Raw genomic sequence first — 22,878 nt, 5'->3', positions numbered from 1 at the left:
CACAGCGGGAGAAACTGTGCTAGCCTTCCCCAGGAGTGTCTGTGTGGTTGTATAACCTCTTTTCAAAGTGCATGTATGTGTGTCAGCTACTTGGGCAGGGACACAAAGCACTAGTTAGACAGAGAGGGTGCTAAAGGTTTTAGCTTGCCCACTAGGCTGAGATCTGGACCCTTTAGCTGTGCCAGTGGGGACTCTTATTGGGGACTTGGGGAGCAAGGGAGCGACTAGCCCCAGACTGACTGTGATCTCTGCATGCTCTTAAGGGAAATAGCACTTACTGTGTGTATTTGTTATCCTTTCCTCCTATATGAGATGCCCTCTCTGGTTTAGTGGTGAGGATTGAGGCTCTTTGATTGCTGGGCCAGGGTACGGGCATCGCATGTAGTATCATTCCTTTCGGTACCAGCAATGCCCCTGCTACATAGCACATGAATAGCAACACCTCAAGTACATATTCAGGGGTGAGAGACCTGGGCACACAGGTTTACACCAACCTTAGATCACCATGTCTCTGCAGTGGCGAGAAGGCCATTATTATCTTGCTAATGTCATAACTAAGGGCACTGACACCCGAATATATAGTAGTTATAACCTCTGTGTACTCTTCTCTCATCAGGCCAATATGTGAGTGCAATGGTCATTTTGTTATGAATGTTTCCAAGCAGCAGTGGCAGCTGCAGAGACCACAAAGCGTCTGTCCTGTGAGGATCGTCTGAAATCACTGTAACTTTAGTCGGCGTCATACACACTACTCAGAGGTGATCTCTGCCTTGCATACGAGGCAATCTGTGACACTGCTTTATTGGTAATGCTGCATATCCGTAAATCAAATGGTACACAGATAACTTGCTATAAGGACCTTAACCTGGTATGTGACATCAATAAGATATGCTGGAGGGAAAGATATATCTACAAGGCTTTAACAAACTTTTGCAACAGACTCCCACTTAATGTCAAGTGGCCCTCTTCAGATATAATCTGTACAGTTGGATGGGTGACCATAAGTTTACCACAGGGGTTTTGCTTCTGTCCCCCTTGGACAGGGGTAGTAGTTGCTTATCATGTAAATAAGGGTAAGAACTTGGCTAGGATTAAATGGCCCTAGGGCCATTAGCCTAGTGAAGTCCAATGATCTTATGGGCTGATGTAAAATGCTGTGACTGACATCCACACACACCAACTTGGCTACACACCCACACTTCAAGTTGGCTACAATTAGATTAGAACCCCTACCTATCTAGTCTTACACGCTACAAATCACAGTAAGGAGTGCACATGCCACACCTCAACTCTGACATTAACAGGTCTTTAGGTACTCTTATGGTAGATGAAATAAGCAGGCCTTGTGGCCAGAATATTGCAAAATCTTGCCTCTTTCTAACTCAGTGTGGTAATCATATTCATTTTCTAGGGAAATACACACATACACACACACAAACACAGCAAGTGGACTAGAGTGAGATTAGAACCCCTACCTATCTAGTCTTACACATTACAGATCAGAGGACTTAACGGACATGCCATGGCTTAACTTTGACATTAAGGTGGTTGCTGGTAGTCTTATGGTAGATGACATCTCCAGGCCATCTGTAAGACAGGAGTTTGGAGGCCTGCATCAACTGCAAGGGCCAAAAAGTGCATATTCATTGCAGTTTGGAAGTCAGTGGGGAATCCACATACACAAACATATACAGCAAGTGGGCTGGCGTGAGATTAGAACCCCTACCTAGCTAGTTTTACACACTACAGATCAGTGTATGTAGCACATGCTCCATGCCTTAAGTCTGGGAAAGGAATTTGGCAGTTTGTTGTACTGTTAAAAGGCTGTTTCGGTCGACTGTGAGTGAGTAAGTGCGATTCACTTTGCTGCGAAGGAAAGGTTAGTTTGCTGTTATTTTTTGTATTTCTGTATTGCCTTTCTATATTTTGAATACTGTAGTTTGTTTTCTTTACCTTGTGTTTTGCTTGCATTCTGTTTTAACAGCATATTAAAACTTCAAAAGAGACCACAGCTCTCTCTGTTCTGAGTCAGGCAGAATTTTTCCCTCCCACCCATTTAAGTTGTCTTGTTAAATACCACTGTCTTTCTAGTTGCCCGCCTCTTATGTTAATCTGACCATATATCTCATTTCTCTCTACTTTCACTGGCTTATGTGAGTAATCACAAAACCATCACTTTTGAAATCCCACCCCTTCAATTATTTAAATTTATTGGCCATCCTACAGTATTTCATAGTACCAAAATACAAAAGTGACCACCCCTTTCAGTCCATCTTATGCTTTTAAAATAGTAACTCTCCACTAAACCTTAACTTTTTAAACAGGTAAAACTCAAGTTACCTACTTTCACATCTAACTTCTCTAGTGCACACTGCAGAGTGCATTCTTTTCAATCTTACCTTTAAGCATCCCTGTGACTAGCACTTTCTCTAATACCTGCTGAAAAGCACTAGGAAGCCTTAAACTCATACAAACACTGCACTCTCCTTGTTAACAAGGAGAAATTAATAGTAGGCACTAAACAGCCTATAACTGCAAAGTACCTTGCTAAGGAAACAGCTCCTATACTTTACAAAGAACAAAAAAAAGCCCCAAACCAGGCATGTCCAAGGGTCAGCTTCCAGTGATTTCTCCTGTCCACCTGGTGAATCTGGGCATACTGGGGCAATGCAGCAATTGCCTCATGTACACAGACAACCCTCTCCTCCTACCACCCAACACTACAACCTGTGAGAGATGCACTTATATAGCCAAAATGGAAGCAAAGCTCTCTGCACCCAAGATTGTGCTAAACAGTCAAGAGGAGAAGGTTAACACCCACACTACACCTCAAGCAACACATAGCCCTTCTAAACCCGCACCACCAACACCCACATATAGCAACACTAAGTCCACATATGCAGAGGCCCTTAACTGTAACCTGCCCAAGCAACAAAGACCTCTGAAGCTGAAATGCAAACAAACACCAATCACAACCAATGTGTCACATAGTTCACAACACCAGTGTGCCACCCAGCAACAGCCCCTAAGGCAAGACAATGTACCTAACACTTTAGTCATAGGTGACTCTATAGTCTGGCACACTGATGTCCCTCTCACCAGGTTGAATAAGGAGAAAGTTACAGTCAGCTGCCTGTCGGGTGCCAGGATCCGCCACATAACGCATGCACTCAAGTCACTCCACAACAAGTACAAATATGACTCTGTCATTGTCCATGTTGGAGTGAATGACTTGAGACGGACCTCCCTGGACTACATGAAAAGAGACATGGAAGAGCTCTCGGATCATGTGGCCCAGGCAGGTATGACCCTAGCCCTGAGTAGCATCCTGCCTTCGCCCAGAATGATACCACAATATAAGGATAAAATGATTGACTTCAACAATTGGCTAAGCTTATGGTGTCATTCAAAGGGGATCCGGTATCTGTCTGCCTGGGATGACATGATTGACAGACCACAATGCTTTGCCAGAGATGGTCTGCACCTGTCGCCCCTGGGATTCAGGTTACTGGCTAAGGTTCTTGCCACCCCTATAGTGCCTTTTTTAGGCAAACTTCAAAGGACAAAACCACCACCATAACAGGTACAAGCATGCAAAATCTGAAGGTAATGCTACTCAATGCTAGAAGTCTAAACCTCAAAATGCACTCTCTCGAGGCACTCCTAAAAATGGAGAACATCGATATCTGTGCAGTAACTGAGACCTGGTTCAAGGCTCCAGAGAGCACCCCTGCAATACCAGGCTACAACTCTTACCACACTTTTCGCCACCAAACCAGGACCAAACACTAAAGGTGGAGGAGTGTCAATATTCACCAAGGATATTCACACAACCAGGCTAGTTGGCCAACACAATGTGTCTGAAATTCTCCAAGTGCAACTAACACTAGGTAAGACTGCAATCCAAATTGTAGCTTGCTACAGATCCCCACCATACCCCAAGATTCTCACTACACCTTTCTAAACATACTGGAAAATATTAAGATAGAACCAAACACCGTAATACTGGGTGATTTTAACTACCCTGCCATTAACTGGGAAAACTATTCATGTCCCAACACCTTTGCTAACGGTTCTTGGAATTCATAAATTCCAACGCCCTGGATCAACTAATCCATAGTCCCACCAGGGCTCCAATATCCTAGACCTGGTCATTACCAACATGGGAAATCAATGCTCTATACCTATGGTCACCCCTCGTTAGTCAGGTCTGACCATAAGCTAATCACCCTTAACATCCACATCCCACCCCCACCCCCCAGTAAAGAAACCACCATAAAAAACTTCTCTAAAGCCAACTTCATGCTACTCAAGTCAGAAGTGACAAACTTCATGACACCCATGCAGACGGGAACTGAAAGTTCAACTGCTGAATCCTACACTACGGCACTGTACGAGCACATCCACTCATGCATGAATCGTGCCATCCCAAATAGAACCAAAATGCTCTCATCCAAAAAAGGAAGCCAATCTGGTGGTCCCCTGCCATAAACAAACTTTACAACAAAAGGAAGAAACTTTTGCAGACAAGAGGAAAATTCCAGGATGCAAAACTCCTTACTAGCCTCAGTAAGAAACTGAGATGCCTCATAAAATCCTCCAAAGCTAGTTACGAAAATAAAATTGCCAAAGATTCCAAAGACAACCACAAAGCATTCTATAATTATGTCAAGAATCTAAATGGCAATGCTCAGATCTGCTCTGAGCTAAAACAGAATGGCATTAAATATACTGATCCGAAGGATATTGCCAATATCCTGGCAGATCGATTCAGTGCCAACTTCACCCCACTTTCACCCCCTAAATGGCCCATCTCAATACCGGAAGATTGCCAAATTCCAGTAATAACGGCCACACAGGTACAAAACGCACTCTCTAAAGCCAAGAATACAGCATCCATGGGACCAGATGACATCCCGGGCTGTGTACTACATGAACTACAATATGAACTGGCACCTCACCTAAGTGTCATGTTTAATCATAGCCTCACCTCAGGTTTCGTGCCCACTGAGTGGCGCAGAGCTATAGTTATCCCAATTCACAAGGGGGGATCCACCTTGGATCCCGGAAACTACCGTCCCATCAGTCTGACCAGCCTTATCTGCAAGGCCATGGAGCGTATTATCATGGAACTTATAAACAAAGACATTGGCAACCTTCAAACACTGGACCCCACCCAGTTTGGGTTTGTGAAGGGCCGATCTTGTCTCCTGAACCTGATTGACTTCTTTGAATCAGTCTCCAGAGCCATGGACAAGGGTAAGGTGGTCCACACAGCCTATCTAGACCTTGCCAAGGCCTTTGACACCATCCCCACTCTGGAATCATAGATAAACTTACTAAGTTGGGCATTAATCCCTATGTCACCCAATGGGTTGCTAAATGGCTTACTGATAGAACCCACACTGTAAAAGTAGCCGACTCCAAATCCAGCTCCAGACAAGTGACAAGTGGAGTACCTCAGGGTTCAGTCCTGGGGCGCTCTTGTTTGGCATCTACTTCTCTGAAGTACAGGTCAACACTAAGGGACTCTGGCTAACAAAGTTTGCAGATGACTGCAAACTGGGAGCCATTATTGAATACCCAAATGATGTGGATACTCTACAAAAGGGCCTTACAGAAACAGATGCTTGGTGCCAGAGCCATGGGCTCAAGCTCAATGCCAAGAAATGTATTGTTATCCCTTTGGGAAAAACATGTATCCATGAATTACCATATAGGTGGCAGTACACTAAACACAGAAAGTGTGATAAGAGACTTAGGGACACAGGTGGACAGTGGTCTCACCTTCGATAACCACATCGCCACAACAGTCAGGGAATCCTTCTATGTGGCACACCTCATCACGAAGGGCTTTTCATCCAGAAAAAGGAGGTCATTGTCCCACTGTACTCATCCCTCATTAGACCCATTATAGAATACAATGCCCCATTTGGTATGTACCTCTCAAGACATCTGCAACAAATGGAAAGGCCTCAGAAATACCTCACTAAAAGAATCACAGGCCTAAAGCAGATGCCCTATGCTGACCGCCTTAAAAACTGCAGCTATACGCTGTCGCATATCGCCTACTCAGAGGCGATCTCTGCTTAACATACAAGGCCATGTCAAACCCAGAGCTGTTGGACATGCTACACTTAAAGAAATCCCAATCCCTCAGAGCTACACGCTCCAGGGATCTAAACCTTGTCATCACAATAAACAAAACATGTTGGAGGGATAGGTTCCTGACCCAGAGACTCCCCAGACTCTGGAATAGATTGCCCATACATGTCAAGCAGAGTGCCTCTTTGGACCTCTTCAAGAGGAACCTTGACGATTGGATGGGAGAAAGGAAATTCACCCCAGGGATCACGTCAGTCGCCCTGCTAGACAGGGGTCCAGGAAAGTAAATAATGTGGGAAGAAATATTCAGGGAATTGTTATGGCTAGGCTTGTATAGGCCCTAGGGCTGATAGCCTAGTACTAACCTATGAACCTATGAACCTATTCGATGGATCGTACTTTGGTTGATAGAAAGTGGATGCATATATATATATATATATATATATATATATATATATATATATTTATATATATATGTATAATGTTATAAAAGTCATTGTGTGAGGCGCAACAGATTTGCGCTCAGCTTAATGGCTTAATTAAGTGTATGAGTATGCCCAGTGGGAGTTTTGGCTAGTTGTAAATCGACTCCAGTTCACACCTAGCTGTCCGGAATTTTGTGTATTATATGGCCTGACATCTGTCCCTGTTTCTGCACTGCTGCACTTCACTCACATTGGCTAAGATTTTCTAAAGTTGTCTTATGTAATTAATATGTGACAGCGGTTAAAATAGTACAGCACAAACAGGCTGACAATCCGTAGAAGACAAATTATTGATACCTCACATCTAAAAGAAGTGGATACTTCTAGATAAGAACCATGAATGCCATCACACAAGGTGATTGCCTTAGTCCTTTAAGACGCAAAAGATGCTTGACAGACGGGGGGGGGGTCAATCATCACAAAGTCACCTGCATAAATAAGTACATTGGTTGTTCTACCTTTACCTAAAACATACAGTATATGATCATTTTCTATAGTACTGTCCTGAGACTGAGTGAAATGCTCATATACCATTGATGAGTTAATGTTAAAGCAGTTACAAGGGAACACAGCTGTGTTGGGGGTGAGGGAACAACACCAGGTGTTCTGCTGGGATACATGACAGTCTTACTATCATTTAACCCAACTTTCTTAACATCTCCCTTTCATGGTGTGCCAGTAATCTTTTGCAGTAAGACTGCATGAATATTCCATGCATGAAGCCTTGTCTTGTGTCTTTTGGCTTTTCCCATTTAGGGGTCGCCACAGCAGAACTCCGGTCCGCTAATGATTGGCAGTTGATTTTTACGAACCGGCTTGCCAGGCCTGATGTACAACCTTCAACGAAGGTACGCCCATTCACGCATGTCTCCACACAGAAGACACTCTAGCTGAGAATCGAACCAGACAGCGTCTTACTGTGAAGCGACAACGCTACCGCAGCACCACCACCGCGGGTATATTCCATGCATGAAGTTTACTGAATAGAAAAGGGAAACATGTTAGTGGAATGGGTATCTGTAGTCCCATATGGATATTATTTCTGTGTAACTATCCCACTGTAGTTACTTCCATAATGTACCTGGTCCATCCATATACTGACATATCATAATAATCCAGTAGACTACTGTATAGGTTATGGAATTACCCTGCAAATGCAGCAGTTGACACAACTGTAGTTCAGGGCTAACTCTGATGCAAGCAGTACACAACCAAGACGTGAATAGGTATAAGATGTGTGAGTTGCCTGGCATTAATTTTAATTTCTGTATGTGAGTAGGAGTAAGGTGTTAGTTCTTAGGTTCTTAGGTTGTCAGTGAATGTCCTATGCATTGTTTCTTAGCCAAAGCCAGGGCATACTGGGCATGCCTTTGTCTGCCTGCAGGGACTTCAGCAGGGGTTTCCTCCTTCGAGCCTTCTGCGACTGTGGTGACCTAGGCACTGGTAAGGGCTGTGTATCCCTTCCCTTTGCTGATCCTGCTGCACCTGTTTCCGCAGGATCCGATTGTGTAACATTGTACATACTGTGAATATCTGTGCACTTGTGGCTGGAGTATACTGCAGGGCTCCACCAGGTATATTGAGGCACCAGAACCGTGAGTTCAGAAGCCCAAACACAAGCTCTGTGATGTTCCTAGTTTATGCATGTGCCTCATTATGGCATTCTTCCATGGGTGTGTGCGCATTTCTGATGGGTGTTATCATCCACGGTTTCAGGGTGTAGCCAGCATCCCCCAGTAAATGGCCCTGTGGGATGTCCCCCCTAGCAAACAACTGGTACAGCAGTGATGTATGCCAGATATGGGAGTCATGATAACTGCCAGGGTTGCCAGCACACGCACACACATTCAGGATAATCCCCTAAGCATTGCACACAACCTTTACGTTGATGTAGTGGTATCCCTTGCTGTTAACATAGATTGTACCCTTCTCACCAGGTGATGCCTTGATGTGTACATGAGTGCAATTTATGGCAACCAGTACTTCAGGGTAGTGTGCTACACCATAGAAGTGTTGCATATTGTTGGCCTTTGCCTCAGGGGTAAGGGGAAAAGATATGTGCTCACTGACATGTGGAAGCATAGCATCCAGGAATTTGTGTAAGTATCCTGGATGTAGATGCCTGTGACACCCCCATCATGTCCCCAGTTGGTCTTTGAAAAGTACATGTAGCTAGTATCCTAAGGGCTACACATACATTTGTCTCCACTGGGATGGGTTCCCTTCTGTTAGCTCTGGCTGTGAGTTGAGGAGGGCAGAGTTCCGTGACTTCTTGTAATATGTCCCTGTCCACTCTGTAGTGCTCTACAATCTCCAGCTCATGTAACTCCTGGAAGGTTACCCTGGGCCTGAACACTCTTCTCCTTCTCGGCCTAGGCCTATTGTCAGCCGCACCAGCAGCACTGACTTCAACATTTAGCACATACAGATGTAACAGACCTGCAGCATCCCCTAGCATTATCGCAGTTAAAATTCCCATGTCTCCACTCCAATGGCCCAGAGTATTGAGGGAAAATCAGAATGTAGGATCTATACATATTTTATACAGTTCTGCTTTAGGTCCACCATGTAAGATTGGCTAATTGTGATGCAGTTCACCTGCTCAGAATGTAATTAACATAATTTACAGGCCCTACTTTAGTGAGCGCCTCACCACTATGTGCTGCAGCGCGTAACATATCTTATACAAAAGTCAAAAATATTTATTGAAGATATCTGGGTTTAATTGATTGCTGCCTACATCATCACTGTCATGTAGGTAGTCTGTCCATGTGAACATGCTCAGCTATGCAGCACGCCACACAAACACATGCAGCTGGGAATAAAAAATACTAAAAATTGTGAGATACACCCCCTGATGTCATCCACATCCTCTGGGAATATCAACATTTTGTAGGAGCCTATATGAAGGGGATATGCCGACACTGTTGCTCCTTTTAGCAATTCAGAAAGTCCACCAAATTTGCACACATATCTTTGACAGCCTAGCTACTGCACGGTTCATAGTGTTGTGAGCTTGGTGACAGCATGTATGCACCGTTGTATGGACTTGACGCAGGGTCCTACAGTATATTTGTGAAAACCATATTAGAAATTTTTTTTTTGTTAAGTATGTTTGAGCATTGTGACACAAAGCGCAAACATGCTGAAATGATTAAAAAATATATTATTTATTTTACAAAGTCTCTTCCTTTTTTCAGACATCCACAATGTACCTTTTGCACATGTATGTCTGTGATCTAACATTTTCTGGGGAGTTATGTCCATATATGTGGACTTACACATCTTCTTCTCTCCGTGTAGACTCCTGTACATGGAAAAATTCCCCACACACTGTGGACAATGACATGGAGTCTACACGGATGCCTTTCTACTTGTTGGATCGCTCCACCTGGTCATTTGCATAAGATTCAACTGCTTATGAGGTAATTTGCATTTCTCAAAACTTTTCCTGTTTGTACGTGCTTGTGTGCCGCTAAGTGATGTTTACTGAATCTAAAATTGTCGGCGCTCTTGTATTTAAATATACTTATAAAATTATTATTAATATTATTATTATTATTGCTAAAATAAAACATTTTTGTTATGGTGTATTTTCTGAAGGATATGAAGTCTGAACACAAATGTATGTCATTATTTAGTAAATTCAGTCCTCACTGATTTGTCAGAAAACCACACATTTTATGAGGAACATACCAAAAGTATTAGACAAAAATCTGGACTTTCTGTGAAAATCTGGACAGTTGAGATACATGACTGTGCTCAGTGTCATGTATTTCAGCTTTTACTGTCTTACTTCCACTAAAAGTCCAACTGTGACATTTAGCAACTTGCATTTCAGGAGTAGCATATGCTCGAGACATTTTTTTCAGTTTATCATAGTCCAGGTAAACTGTGCACTCATTTCCATATGTACTGTTAAAGCATTTGCAGTCAAGTGTGAAGAGAGGATTTTTGCCTGTTCATTTGTTCCAGTTCTCTTGTGTAGAATAGTATTCAAAAGTAACCGGATATGATTGCTAGTCATCTTTGCACAGCTTCTTTAAGGATAGTGTTTTTCAGCCACTTTTTCTTGCAAAAAACATATTTCACAAATGTGATAAGATGCTTTATATTCTTCCATTTATTCACTAATTTCAGAGTTGCTGGTTTTCTTATTGTTCATCCCCCTCTCCCAACACCAGACTCTGGTTCAAGTCCAACGTACCGCTGATTCTTCCAGTCAACTCCTGTGTTTTTCTCTGTCTCTTAAGCATTTCCTTTGGAACATTGTAAATGGTTTCAGTGGCAAAGTCTCTTTATGAACCTTACCATCAGAAAATGAGAAGCAGAGTCCCATTCTACTTGCTGACTCACGTTTTGTTGGATAAACTTTTTTTTTATTTCCTCCTTAGCCTGTTTTGCTTCAAAAATTACTTTGATCCTCCAGGAAAAAAAAAAAACAGTTTGAAGACAGCTGGATACAACTTGCCTCTTGGCATTCTCTGATTGCTAAGATGGATTTGCTTCTCTTCTGTCTGGTGTACAGTGAATAATCATTTTCCACAAACACTCCTCTCCTCCATTTTTTAATAGTTTGCCCTTCTGCCATGGTTTTGTCAGGATCAAGTCTTTCTGCTAGTATGATTGCATCTTTACTAATATAGGTCTTAACTGCTTTCTCATGGCCAGGTTTTTTTAAACACCTTTACTGAATTATCACTTGTGACATAGGCAAATTTACATGTATACAAAATTAATCAAACTGTATTAACAAATTAACATTACCAAACATTATACTTCACATATATTGCTATATATCATGTAACCTAAGCAACATTACATAAATTATTACATTTTTGCCCTTTTTTAACAAGAAACATCTTTATTAAATCATCACGTATGACATAAGCAATCATACTTTTAAATAAATGAAAACAAACCACACCGATAAATAATCCTAGTTGCAAGCTTTTTACATCATAAGCCATACTGACACACTCCCAGTTGCAAACATTATACATCACTTAAAATCCACCCAATCATTTTCAGTCAAACATTACATAGCTAATTTAAGTCCTGCCTTCTTTTAAACCTCATTCCTCCCCTGTATGTATTGTTCCCACAATTCCCATTTTTTCCTATGTAGTTTGCTCCTATCCTTTTCTAAAGATCTCAATTCCAGTTGTTTTATCTCTGTAACTATATTCACTACTTCTGATATAGTTGGCTTAGATTTTGATTTCATTTTTCTAGTAAATGCTTTTTTGGCAGCTAACAGAATTAGACACAGCAAGGCCTTACCATGTCTAGGCATTTCCAATTCTATATCTTAGCTCAGAAAAATCATCTCCCTCGTCAAAGTCTGTTCATTTCAGTTTCTCTGGTACAGCAGAAAATAGTTTTTCTCTGTGTGCTTTGTCTTTTTCTTTTTCCATTAGAAGTCGCCACAGCGGATCATCGGTCCGCAGAGTGATTTGCAGTGGAGGTTTCACAGTGTCAAGTTGCCAGCCCGGCGCCCAAGTTTCACAGAAGGAACACATATGTACACATTCATACCTATAGCCAATTTGAGAATGTCCAATTCTCCTACCACATGTCTTTGGAATGTGGAAGGAAACTGGAGCACTCTAACTCTACTATTTTTTTAAACATTTCTTCTTGAGAAACCTCATATTCAGCCATCTTTTTCTTTATGTCAACCTCAGATTTTGCAATTTTATCAGTTCATCTGAATGGCTAATTAAAGCTTCTTCTATTTTTCCAGCCCTTTGTTGTCTAAATTAATAATTCCTTCAGTGTTTCATTTATTTAATCACCTGTGAATACATTTGATTTATTTTTTTCCTCCAAATTACTGGAAGCCATCTCTTGAACCAAAGCTGAAGCTTGTACTGCTTTTTGCTGAACAGCTGCAGAATCCTTCCCAGCCAGTGTTTTATCTTCAGCTTTTGTGGTTGATTTTCTTTCACGTTTTCCAATTTTTTTCTTTGCTGGCAACCAGGCAGTGTATTTACTAGCCAGTAACTGAATTTTACTGAAAACATTTTCAATGGCACTCCTTTTTCTCAGTTTCTGTTTTCAGTCTGGGGAGAGCTGAAGTTATACTGTTGATTATTGTGAAGCCATCTTGGAAGTCCAGCTTCTTTAAGCATGGTGTAGTTTTTGGACTCACTATTAGGTTCATAAGTTTATAGATAAGTACTAGACTGGCTGCCATTGTGGAGCATTTTAAGAATAGCCAATTTCCCTTTTTCTGCTTGAAATAACCTATGCCATGTAGTTAGAGATGGGCCTTACCCATTCCATGGTTGATAATTATATATCACCCCTAATAAGAATAACTGGGATCATACCATAGATAATTTGAGTGGACCCATGCATGGGATAAAGCACTTAGGAGCTGCTTCTGTCCATTAGTAGTACAAGGCGCAGTCCTTAGGTCAATTTCGTGTTTCTCTTCCACAGATCTATGTTGTGCTTGAATATGGACAGCAATCAACTTTGTTTTATGTGGCTGGAAAGTCTGTTCCACAGCAGTAGTGTCTTCTACGAGATATACCTGTCCCTCCAAACCTTTCTGTTGACATTGCAGAAGATATTTAGATCAATAGACAAAGTATTTATGATGCCATTTGAATTGCTGATGTTCAGTAAATTCATTGGAGGATGTCCTGTGTGCCAGACACAGCTTGTCTCTTAGCAGTCTGTAGGATACCTAGTATAGTGACAGAGCTTTGAGTTAGTCTATGTAGGACATGTTGTTTAGGCCCTTTATCCTTTTAGTAAGGTATCTCTGTGGGCATTCCAGGTGTTGCACATATCTAGACAAATACATGCAAAAGGGGCATTATATTCAATGACTGGCCTAATGACGGCTGAGTAAAGGGGGGGCAATGACATCCCTAGATCTTGACACAATCTCTTTGTTTATAAGCTGCGTAATATAAAATTACTTTCTTACAACTGTGAGCATATGTTGGTCAAAAGGTAGGTCATTGTCCACATAAGTCCCAAATCCAAAACAACTGGGTCAGCTTTTAGTTACATATTGTCAGTGTGGTAGTTCACCTGGATAGATGACTTCACAAAATATACAATAATGTATTTGTTGGCATTTCGTTTCAGTCCATGATTTTGTAACCAGTTATTTATTTAGGACAAACCTTCCTGCATGAACTAAATTACTGAACTAAGAGAGAACATCAGGAATTCCACATTGTCCCCCAACACATTGTTTAGCAATTTGTCTACCATAATACTCGCCTTATCACTTCATAAGGGCCTTCAGTATTCCTCATTTTGCAGAGCTATTCTTAAGTAAAAAGTACAAAGTTACCTGGAAAATGTATACTGTGGTTATAATCCAGTCTTCCACTACATCCATAGCAATGTAGTCGTTAGACAGTACTGTACACTGTAAAACTTTAATGTATCTGTTGAATCTAACACTCACAACTAAAATCTTAGAATTCATGAAAAGATTGTCTGTAAGCAAATACTAGAATGCATTACAAAATATGACATTCTCAAAGGTAACACTTTTTTGCCCCATCTGCAACACTGTCACAGCTATTCTTACTGCAGCATGGAAAAAGGCAAACAACTGGTGTAATATGTCTTAACCAAAGAAAAGCATTAGCTAGATACCAATGACCATATCATTCATTGTTTCAACAGCTACCTTTCCAACCAACCGTTCACATTACTTGATCCAAATAATTCCTGCGTCGGGTACAACAAACAAAAGATTATCTCAGACTTTTGTACTTAAACTCCTCCTTTTTTCACTTTTTATGAATTACCTTACTGGGATCTGTCACATATTTATTTATTTATTTGAATTTGTTTACCAGGTTAGAGTACTGGTCATTTCTGACCGTTGATTAGAGTGTCATCTCAAATTACCTTCTTTGTTTTCTGTTGCTTTTGACTGACTTTTGATATTATTATTTATTTATTATCTTTATTGAGCAGGAAAGGCTGACTGGGTATAATCCATTTTCATTGGAGGCCCGGGGGAACGGCTCCAATCCACAAACTTGGAATTAACAGTTTCATTTTTAGGAGAGATGTATTTTTTTCTGCACAATAATACAGAGTAAGTAATATTTGTATTCATGAGTTACAATAAAATTCAGGGTTGATAGAATGGGTTGTATACAAACTGATAAAAGGCAGGTCCATATAGTACATCTGATTTGTAGTAGTTACCTGTAACAGATTTTTTACAAGCTGCTAGGCTCTTTACATTAAGATAAGATGTTGATTGATGGATGACACTGTTAATGTAAGTGAAAGAGAAATACTAAAGTTTTTGTTAGATTCCCTAGGCAGTATGATGACAGTATTCTTGATAGGTTTAGCTGACTACTAAATATCACATGCTCAACAAACTCAGACTCAGGAATACACTTGAATGTCTGCCACACTTTTATTTTCTATTGTTTATGGTTTTGATGCATTTTATCTGTTTTAAGACTGATATTGTCTCATTTCAATTTACTTTTTATATCGCTAATGCCTTTACATTTGTTATATTTAAATATTTACATGCAAGTTGATGGAAATTACCTTATTCATACTGTTGTAGCTCCAATAATTTTAATGTAACGTGTATTTTTGTTGTTGCCTGTTGTGTTTGCCAGTATGGCATGGTTCATGGCTAAAAAGGTCCTTACTTTTTACCCATGTAACAAATGCTAAATAAATAAATCTTCATTGTCAAATAGTAGTTTAGCAGCTTTACTTAACTGCACTGTATGGTGTTTGACTTTTTAATGACAATGTAAATATGTTTAGCTCATGTGTAAAGTGACTACAGTTGTTAAATTAAAGTTGTGAGTGATATATCAACTTTCCATAATGAATGTAAAACAATATTTAGCTTTGTGTTACTCATTTCTTTGAAGTAAATGGTCTGTTCACTACATGCTGAAATTATGCTTAACACTTGAAAATAAAAGATGTGTTGTGTATATAGAGCAGCAGCTGGCAGGTACTGCCCAGGAGCAGTATTTCAGGTGAATGGTTCCATGAGGTCAGCATTTCTAATAGTGGTAGTAACCATTTATAATTAAAAAGGATTGCATAGTCAAGTCAGGGCTCGTTTACAACAAGTTCTCACATTCATAAGTTAAATATATAGATATTCACAGTAGGTGTTAAGTGACGCATGTAATTTAAAAAAAATTGTTTTTAACTCCAGCAGACCCTTTGAGTTGTTAAGAGTGTACAGTGTTGCAAAGGTAGTCATAAATGCTTCAGTTACATTTGTTTTAAAGTAGTCTGTTTTACATATCCTCTGAAAACAGAACTGAAGGGGTGATCAGTGCTACAGTATTGCCATCTGTAAATAACATGCCACAAATGCAGAGAATTTCCTGTTGTTTTAGTGCACATAGAGTTAGTCATGTGGTCCCCTGTTACCACATTATTGGGTCTTTGTCCTTTCTTGTATATGATATTTAACAGTTGCTACAGCATGCAGGATGTACAGTGTAGTATTTTTTCTCTCCACCTCTGTATAAGTAGTCTCAAAAAAATGTGCAGAAGTGAAATGATGGTTGTGCACTTGTCTTCGTAGCCTCTCACAGTACTTGATGCATGATGGTATTGCAGATGAAAGTTTAGGTAATACTGTGGTCCTGACCATAACTATTAATGGCCATACATATGCATATATAGTAATCATCAACATCAACCCCCCCCTTTTCCCATTTTTCTACATTGAGTTGAAGTGTGGTATCAACTGCCACCATCTGTCTTGATTCAGTACCACTCTCCTACCTTCTTCGATGGTCATACCTGACTGTCGCAGGTCTTTCTCACACAATCCTTCCATCTCTTTTGTTGGATGCCCTCATTTCCTCTTGCTTTCTTCCAGTCCCTCCCAAATCTCCTTCACCAGATTGTTTTCTGCTTTTTTGTACATACCTGAACCATAGTAACCTGTTTCTTTGCTCTTTTCTGCAATTGGAGTTACGTGAGCTTCTGCTATGTTCTTATTTCTTCATCTGCCCCCATAGCGTTCCTCCTACCACTGTGTACTTCATCTCAATCACCTTTATCTTCTTCAACTTCTCTGCTTCACTATCCAAGTTTCAGTACCATTTACTAGTACTGGTCAGACCACTGTTTTGTACACCTTATTTTTCAGCTTCTTTGGCATTCGTCTGTCAAATACTACTCCTGACATTCTGTGCCAGTTGACTACAGCCCCTCTGATCCTAACTTTGACCTTCACTTTCTGACTTACCTTTTCAACTACCTTTCCCAGACACTGGATCATAGGAGGTTACTAGGCTATTGACCCGTAGGTCATTTCAATCTTAGCTGTTTCATCTCAATGTAATACCATAGGTACTGTAGTCAATACCTAGGACTGTATATAGTAATGACTGCCCATGTCCAGGAGGGTTGTGGGCACTATCCCTGGTAAGAATTTATGGTGCCCCATCCACTCGTCCAGGCTCCTTTTGGACAGTGTAAACCAGCAGAGTGCCACAAGGGTCAGTGCTGGGCCACCTACTGTTTGATGTATATACTTCTCAGACGTTTAGGCCAACACTAAGGGGTTGTGGCTGACCAAGTTTGCAGACAACTGCAAACTTGGTGCAATTACTGAATCCCCAAATTATGTCAGTATACTGTGTGGGAACTGTGTTAGATGTAGCAGTCTTTTGTTTTGGAGATCTCTAGTGTTTTGGAAAGTTTTTTGAGAGAACCTCCGCATATGTTGATTTATATGGTTCAGTGCATACTATGTATGAGTAGTGGTACTTTGTGCCTGAGTAGTGGTGGATGAGTTGACAACCTCTTCAGTGTTACAGTTTAGAGTGCGAGAGAACAAGGATTCAAGATTCTTGATGTAGATACATCTCTCGCACTCTGTATTTTAGTGAGTTTTAAGTAAAGGATTGTCAGTGTACATGAGGCAGTTGCTACACTGCCTCAGAAGACCCAAGTCAAGAAGACTGGCAGGAGAAACAAGGGTCCAACTTTCCATAATGCTAGGTTTGAAAAACTGTTATCACAAAGGGGATGCTTTCAGGACTGATCTAGGAGGTGCGCTGTAGATGGGTATTTCTGACGGGGTCTTTGGCTGGTGGTTTAATAGGTCACAGCTCACTATGAATACTTCTTAGACCACAGATGTACTAAAGATGAGGGCTACACTAATGTACTACAGCTGTATATAAGGGAAAAATTGTTGAAATTATCTGTCTGGCTATGGTGCACAATTGCACTGCAGTGCATGGCACTGCGCAATGCGCAAACTGCTCAAACGCTGGACTTAAATAGCTGGAGCTGTTAACCTGTTTTCAAATTTTCAGCTTCTTCTGATTTTCCCCCATTTGCTGCCATTTCAACTTTGTTTAAACATCTTTATTAAAATATCATATAAGACACAGGTATACATACATTAATGGAATAGGAAACAAATCATATTATTATTTTCCATTTACTTACTTTATACATTAAATGTTTTATTTCTTTATGTAAACTGTCTCTTACCTGTACTCAGTTTTACCCTGTTTGACCTCAGATTTGCATTCTATTCCCCTGTCATTTGCTAAAGTTGTTGTTCAGAGTCTGCTTGTAATGCCACATTATTTGCATAGGACAGCTTTGTTGATTTCTCCCTTCTGATCTGTTTAGTAATGTAGTCCATCACTGGCATGAACTGCAGTGGCTCAGAGATATACCCTGATGCACACTCACTCCCACGGAAAATCCCTCTGTAAGTCTGAAAACTGTTTGTACTTGCATTATTGAGTTCTCATACATAGCCTGTACTAATTCTACCAGTGTTTCCTGGACTTTGAACCATCACAAGACTGTCTAAATCAGCTGTTTTGGGACCTTGTCATACACTTTCTCCAAATCTAGGAATACCCAGTTGGACTCTTTCCTCATCTATAGCTGCTTCTCAGCTATCTGCCTGAGTGCAAATATTGGGTCAGTTGTGCTTCACCCTGATCTGAGTCTGAACTGCTCATCTCTCATCTTACTTTCTACAACTTTACTTATTTGTGTATCAGTCACCATCTTCAGCAGTTCCATGCAGTGTGACAAGAGTTCGATACCTGTAGACTGCCCACATTTGTGAATGTTCTCTTTGTTCTTGTACATTGGCACTAGAATGCTTATTCTCCAGTTAACTGGGCTGTGCCTTTCTCTCCATACCACTAAGAATACCCTCTGGAGCCATTTCTCCCCCTAACAAACCCAGCATCTGGAACATATCTGCTGTGATCTTATCTGAGTCTGCTGCTTTCCTAACTTAATTTTCCTTTGTGCTGTTCTTACTTCTTCTAGATTGGGCTCTTATTCCTATTTCATCATAGACTGTGTCTCTGTCTGGGACAGTATAGCTTCTGTGGGGTTTTCTTCATTCAGAAGCTGCTAGAAATATTCCTTCCATCTGCCTTTGTGATGTCATGTGGACTGGTAAGCAGGTTGGTGCTGGCATCTCTTAAGAATGTCTGATGACTGTCTTTATCTTGCTGCATTTGCGTGTTTCTTTGTACCATGTGCTGAGTCACTATTCAGAAGCTGGTAGAGCGTCTCTGATGGCTTATTCTTTGTCTAGAAATAAATTATTGCTGTTATGTAGTTTAATCTGTAAGACCCAACCTCTGTAAGATACACTTGTATTTGTGTTCATGTTATCTTCAAACTTCAGTTAGTAGTTGTGATAGTGAGAGTAAGTTGTATTAATCATTGGGGTTGGTTTGTCCAGCTGGAGTACTGAATGCAGCTTGCAGTGGTTGGACATAGTTGTGGGTCCTGTAAACAGTTCTGGGCTTAATAACTTTATTTTTAAATTGTGCTTTAGTTTTGGACATTTTGGGGAGACTTGTGGTACTGTGGAATGGGGAGGGAGTGCACTCTAACTGCTAGCATATTTTTATTACACATTTTGTGGGAATGGGAAATCAAGAGCGAGTGTGGACCATGGACTGTTAGTGTAATAAACCAGTGTATACAAGCAAGAATAACAGCCACTGAACAGAAATTACTTACTTTTTAAGAGACATTTTGCAGTGAGAAAGAGCTTCCTTTAGTTTGTTTTAGAAAGAAGATGTTTTAAAAGGTATTAATTAGATAAACCCACAGGGAGGTCAAACAGGGGGAGACTCATTGGTTAAGTGACTATTTCAGAGTAATACAGTAGACAGATAGAGGCTGAAGGATTCAAACCAAGACTGCAGGGTGAAATTAACAGTTTATAGCCTTAAAATTGCATATGGTGAACTGCCATATTTGTTCTGAATACAAAATGCCTACACCTGTAGGCAGCAGTGATCATAAACAAAGAGTATTAATGTATGATATAAAGGACAATACTGGAATCACTAAAGGCATTAAAAATCAATATTAGAATATATTTCTTCACGTCCTCATTCCTTTGAAAAGGACTGGAATTAGTTTAGCTGAAATGGAAATGAACTGAATGGTTTAAAATGAGTAAAAAGTGTGAACCCTTGAACATCATGAAAGATATGGTAACATAAGGAAGAAAGGCAGACATATGAGTATGAATTTAAAAATCCCCTGATAAGCAAGAATGAAAATTTAAAAAATGGCATTAATGTAGAAATTTAACATGATGTAGGCATATAAAAAAAGTCAAGAAGGTGCACCTCTTACCAGGCCGAGTAAGGAAAGAGGGTCAGTTGCTTGTACCAGGATCTGACAGCTCATACACACATACACTCCTGTTTTTGAACAACAGATACAGGTATGACTCTGTCATAGTACATGTGGGTGTCGGTGACTTACAACGTACCCCCTTGGGCTATCTGAAGACAGACATGGTGGTGCTTTCAGCCTATTTGTCTCAGGCAGGTATGAGCCTAGTTTTGAGCAGCATTCTGCCTTCTCCAAGAATAATACCGCTCTATGAGCAAAAAATTATTGAATTTAATATTTAGGTTTTGCTGTCATTCTGGGGGGTCCAGTATATGTCAGCCTGGTAGAATATGTGCAGCAGACCACACTGCTTTGCCAGAGATGGCCTGCACCTATTTCTAGAAATGTTTTTGGATATTGGCAAACTTTTTCCACTTCCATAACACCTTTTTTAGGCAATGCCAACCAGATAAAACTACCAACATGTCAAAACAAGCAAAGGAAAATGTGAAGATGTTACTGATCAACACTAGGAGTCTAAATAAGCAACTTCTCTCACTGCAAGCCCTTCTCACCCTGAAGGACACAGATGTTCTTGTAGTACCGGATATTTCAATCTTCATTCATGAGAGACTGACATCAAGGCTGGTAAAGCAGCATGATGCACTAGAGCTTCTTCATGTCCATATAACCATCAGAAGGGTCCGTCACCATATATTAGCTAGCTACTGAGTTCCCTTTATCACCCATGAAATCCACAACACCTATTACAAGAACTGGAGTCTCTTAGTATTAAACCCAGTACCATTTTCATAAGCAATTTATTTACTCAGCTGTAGACAGGGAAACCTCCACAAGTGCACAAGCACAGACATTCCTGGACTTTGTCAGTACAAACACCTTGGAACAATTCATCAGAGTACCTACTAGGTGTATCAACATCTTAGACCTTGTCCTTACCAATATGGGGGCATCTTGCACCATCCCTAGTGTATCATCATCCCTTGTTAGGTCTGACCATAAAGCCGTCTCCTTCAAAATAAAACTAAAACCAGAGATTCCCCTTTGCCCATAGCTCATTTTGAAACTTTTCTGAGATGCTTTATTTACTCCTAATTGATTCATTGGCAAACTTCAAATCCCACCAAACCCAGAAAACGTTGCTGTATATGAGGAATCGTACACTACCAAACTATACCAGCTGTTCCCTGCATAAATAAGCTTAGGGCAAACCCCAGAAGTAAATTCCCTGGTGGAACTATAATATCAACAAGCCGTACAATAAAAGAAAGATAATTTTGTCCAAAAGTAAGAAAAGTAATACCCAAAATGATAGTGCTCTCATCATTAAATTAAACAAACAACTTGCACGCTTAATTATGTGGGCAGTGGCCTGTCGTAAACCCATTTGTCCACTGTGTTATGGAACTCCTATATTGCACAGCTCATTGCTTCTAGGTCCAGGGATGTTGTTGTCCCCCATTACTCAGCTCTAATAAGCATAGTCATTTAGTATAATGCCCCCTTTCGCAGGTATCTGCCCAGAAACACGCAATAGCTGGTAAGCCCACAGACATAACTTACAAAAAGGATACCAGGCTTAAGCTATTTGCCCTACATGGCACCACCTCAAAGCCCTATTGCTTTACTCAGTCACTTTCAGACTGCTAAGATGTAACTTTCTTGTGGCATACAAGGAATCTTTTGATCCATTACCGATATACTTACTACATATCAGTAAGTCAAATTGCATCAGAAATACTTGGTCTTGGGATCTAAACCTTTTCAGCAACATCAATAGAATGGTATGGAAGGATGAGTAAATCTCGCAGAGGATACTGCAATGGAACAGACTCACCATTCACATAAGACAAAGCTTATCACTGTCCAAATTCAAATACAATTTATATATGTGTATGGGAAATAGTTAATTTATCCCAGAACCCCCCCCCCACACACACACACACACACACACACACACACACACACACACACACTACTAATGGACAGAGGCATGTCCTGAATGTTTTTAACCCACACTTGGGGCCTTTCAATATTTCTATGGCCTGACCCCAGTTATTATCACTAGAGGTAATATAAATATAGTCCATGAAGGGGTAAGATTAATCTAAACAATAAATATGATAAGTAATTCCAAGCACCAAACTGGAAATTTGGCTATGCTTAAAATGGCCTACAAAGGTAGTTAGCTTAGTACTAACCTATGGACCTGTGAGGTCTTACATGAAAGAAAGGACAGAGAATAATATTTTAGAGACACGTTAAAAATAATGAGACCTTTATTAATTACATAAAAGCATTTAAAGGACACAAGAACAAGTAATATTTTGAGTTTTAGTTTGGAGTATATTAGTATAGGAGGCAGTGAACAGTTAATTAGAGGTTATACAGATTACTGTTCCATTGTTGTCTCTGACAGAGGTAATTACAGTAGTACAGGCAAAAAACATACTCAACATTTCAAGGAGCCCTTGCATTCATCAGGATGTGCTAGAGACATAAATTAAGAAACTCAGGAATGGTATGGCATTATAACTGAGGATGTGAAAAATGTAAACAGGTAAGTGAAATCCAGTTAGTGTTCCAAGGGACTGGAAACCTGCATTAATGGTGCACACAAAATGGGAATGTTAAAACTAGTACTGTTAAA

The 22,878-nt window shown here is 40.4% G+C and overlaps 1 protein-coding gene across 2 annotated transcripts in view; it reads left to right on the top strand.

Annotated features, from left to right (window-relative positions):
- MKRN2OS (MKRN2 opposite strand) overlaps positions 1-22,878 on the top strand; it is a 275,687-nt gene that overhangs the window by 48,972 nt on the left and 203,837 nt on the right. Inside the window, exon 2 of one of the 2 annotated variants that reach the window (XM_044078070.1) lies at positions 9,894-10,015. The exons of the other annotated variant lie outside the window; for it this stretch is intronic. The gene's annotated coding sequence lies outside the window, so the exon portion shown is untranslated. The remainder of the gene's footprint in view (positions 1-9,893; positions 10,016-22,878) is intronic. 2 annotated transcript variants of the gene reach the window in all.

The sequence above is a fragment of the Protopterus annectens genome, chromosome 7.part0, assembly GCF_019279795.1.
Source record: "Protopterus annectens isolate FY-2018-M chromosome 7.part0, PAN1.0, whole genome shotgun sequence".
Classification (NCBI taxonomy): domain Eukaryota; kingdom Metazoa; phylum Chordata; order Ceratodontiformes; family Protopteridae; genus Protopterus; species Protopterus annectens.
This window is presented reverse-complemented; position numbering and strand designations above follow the sequence as displayed.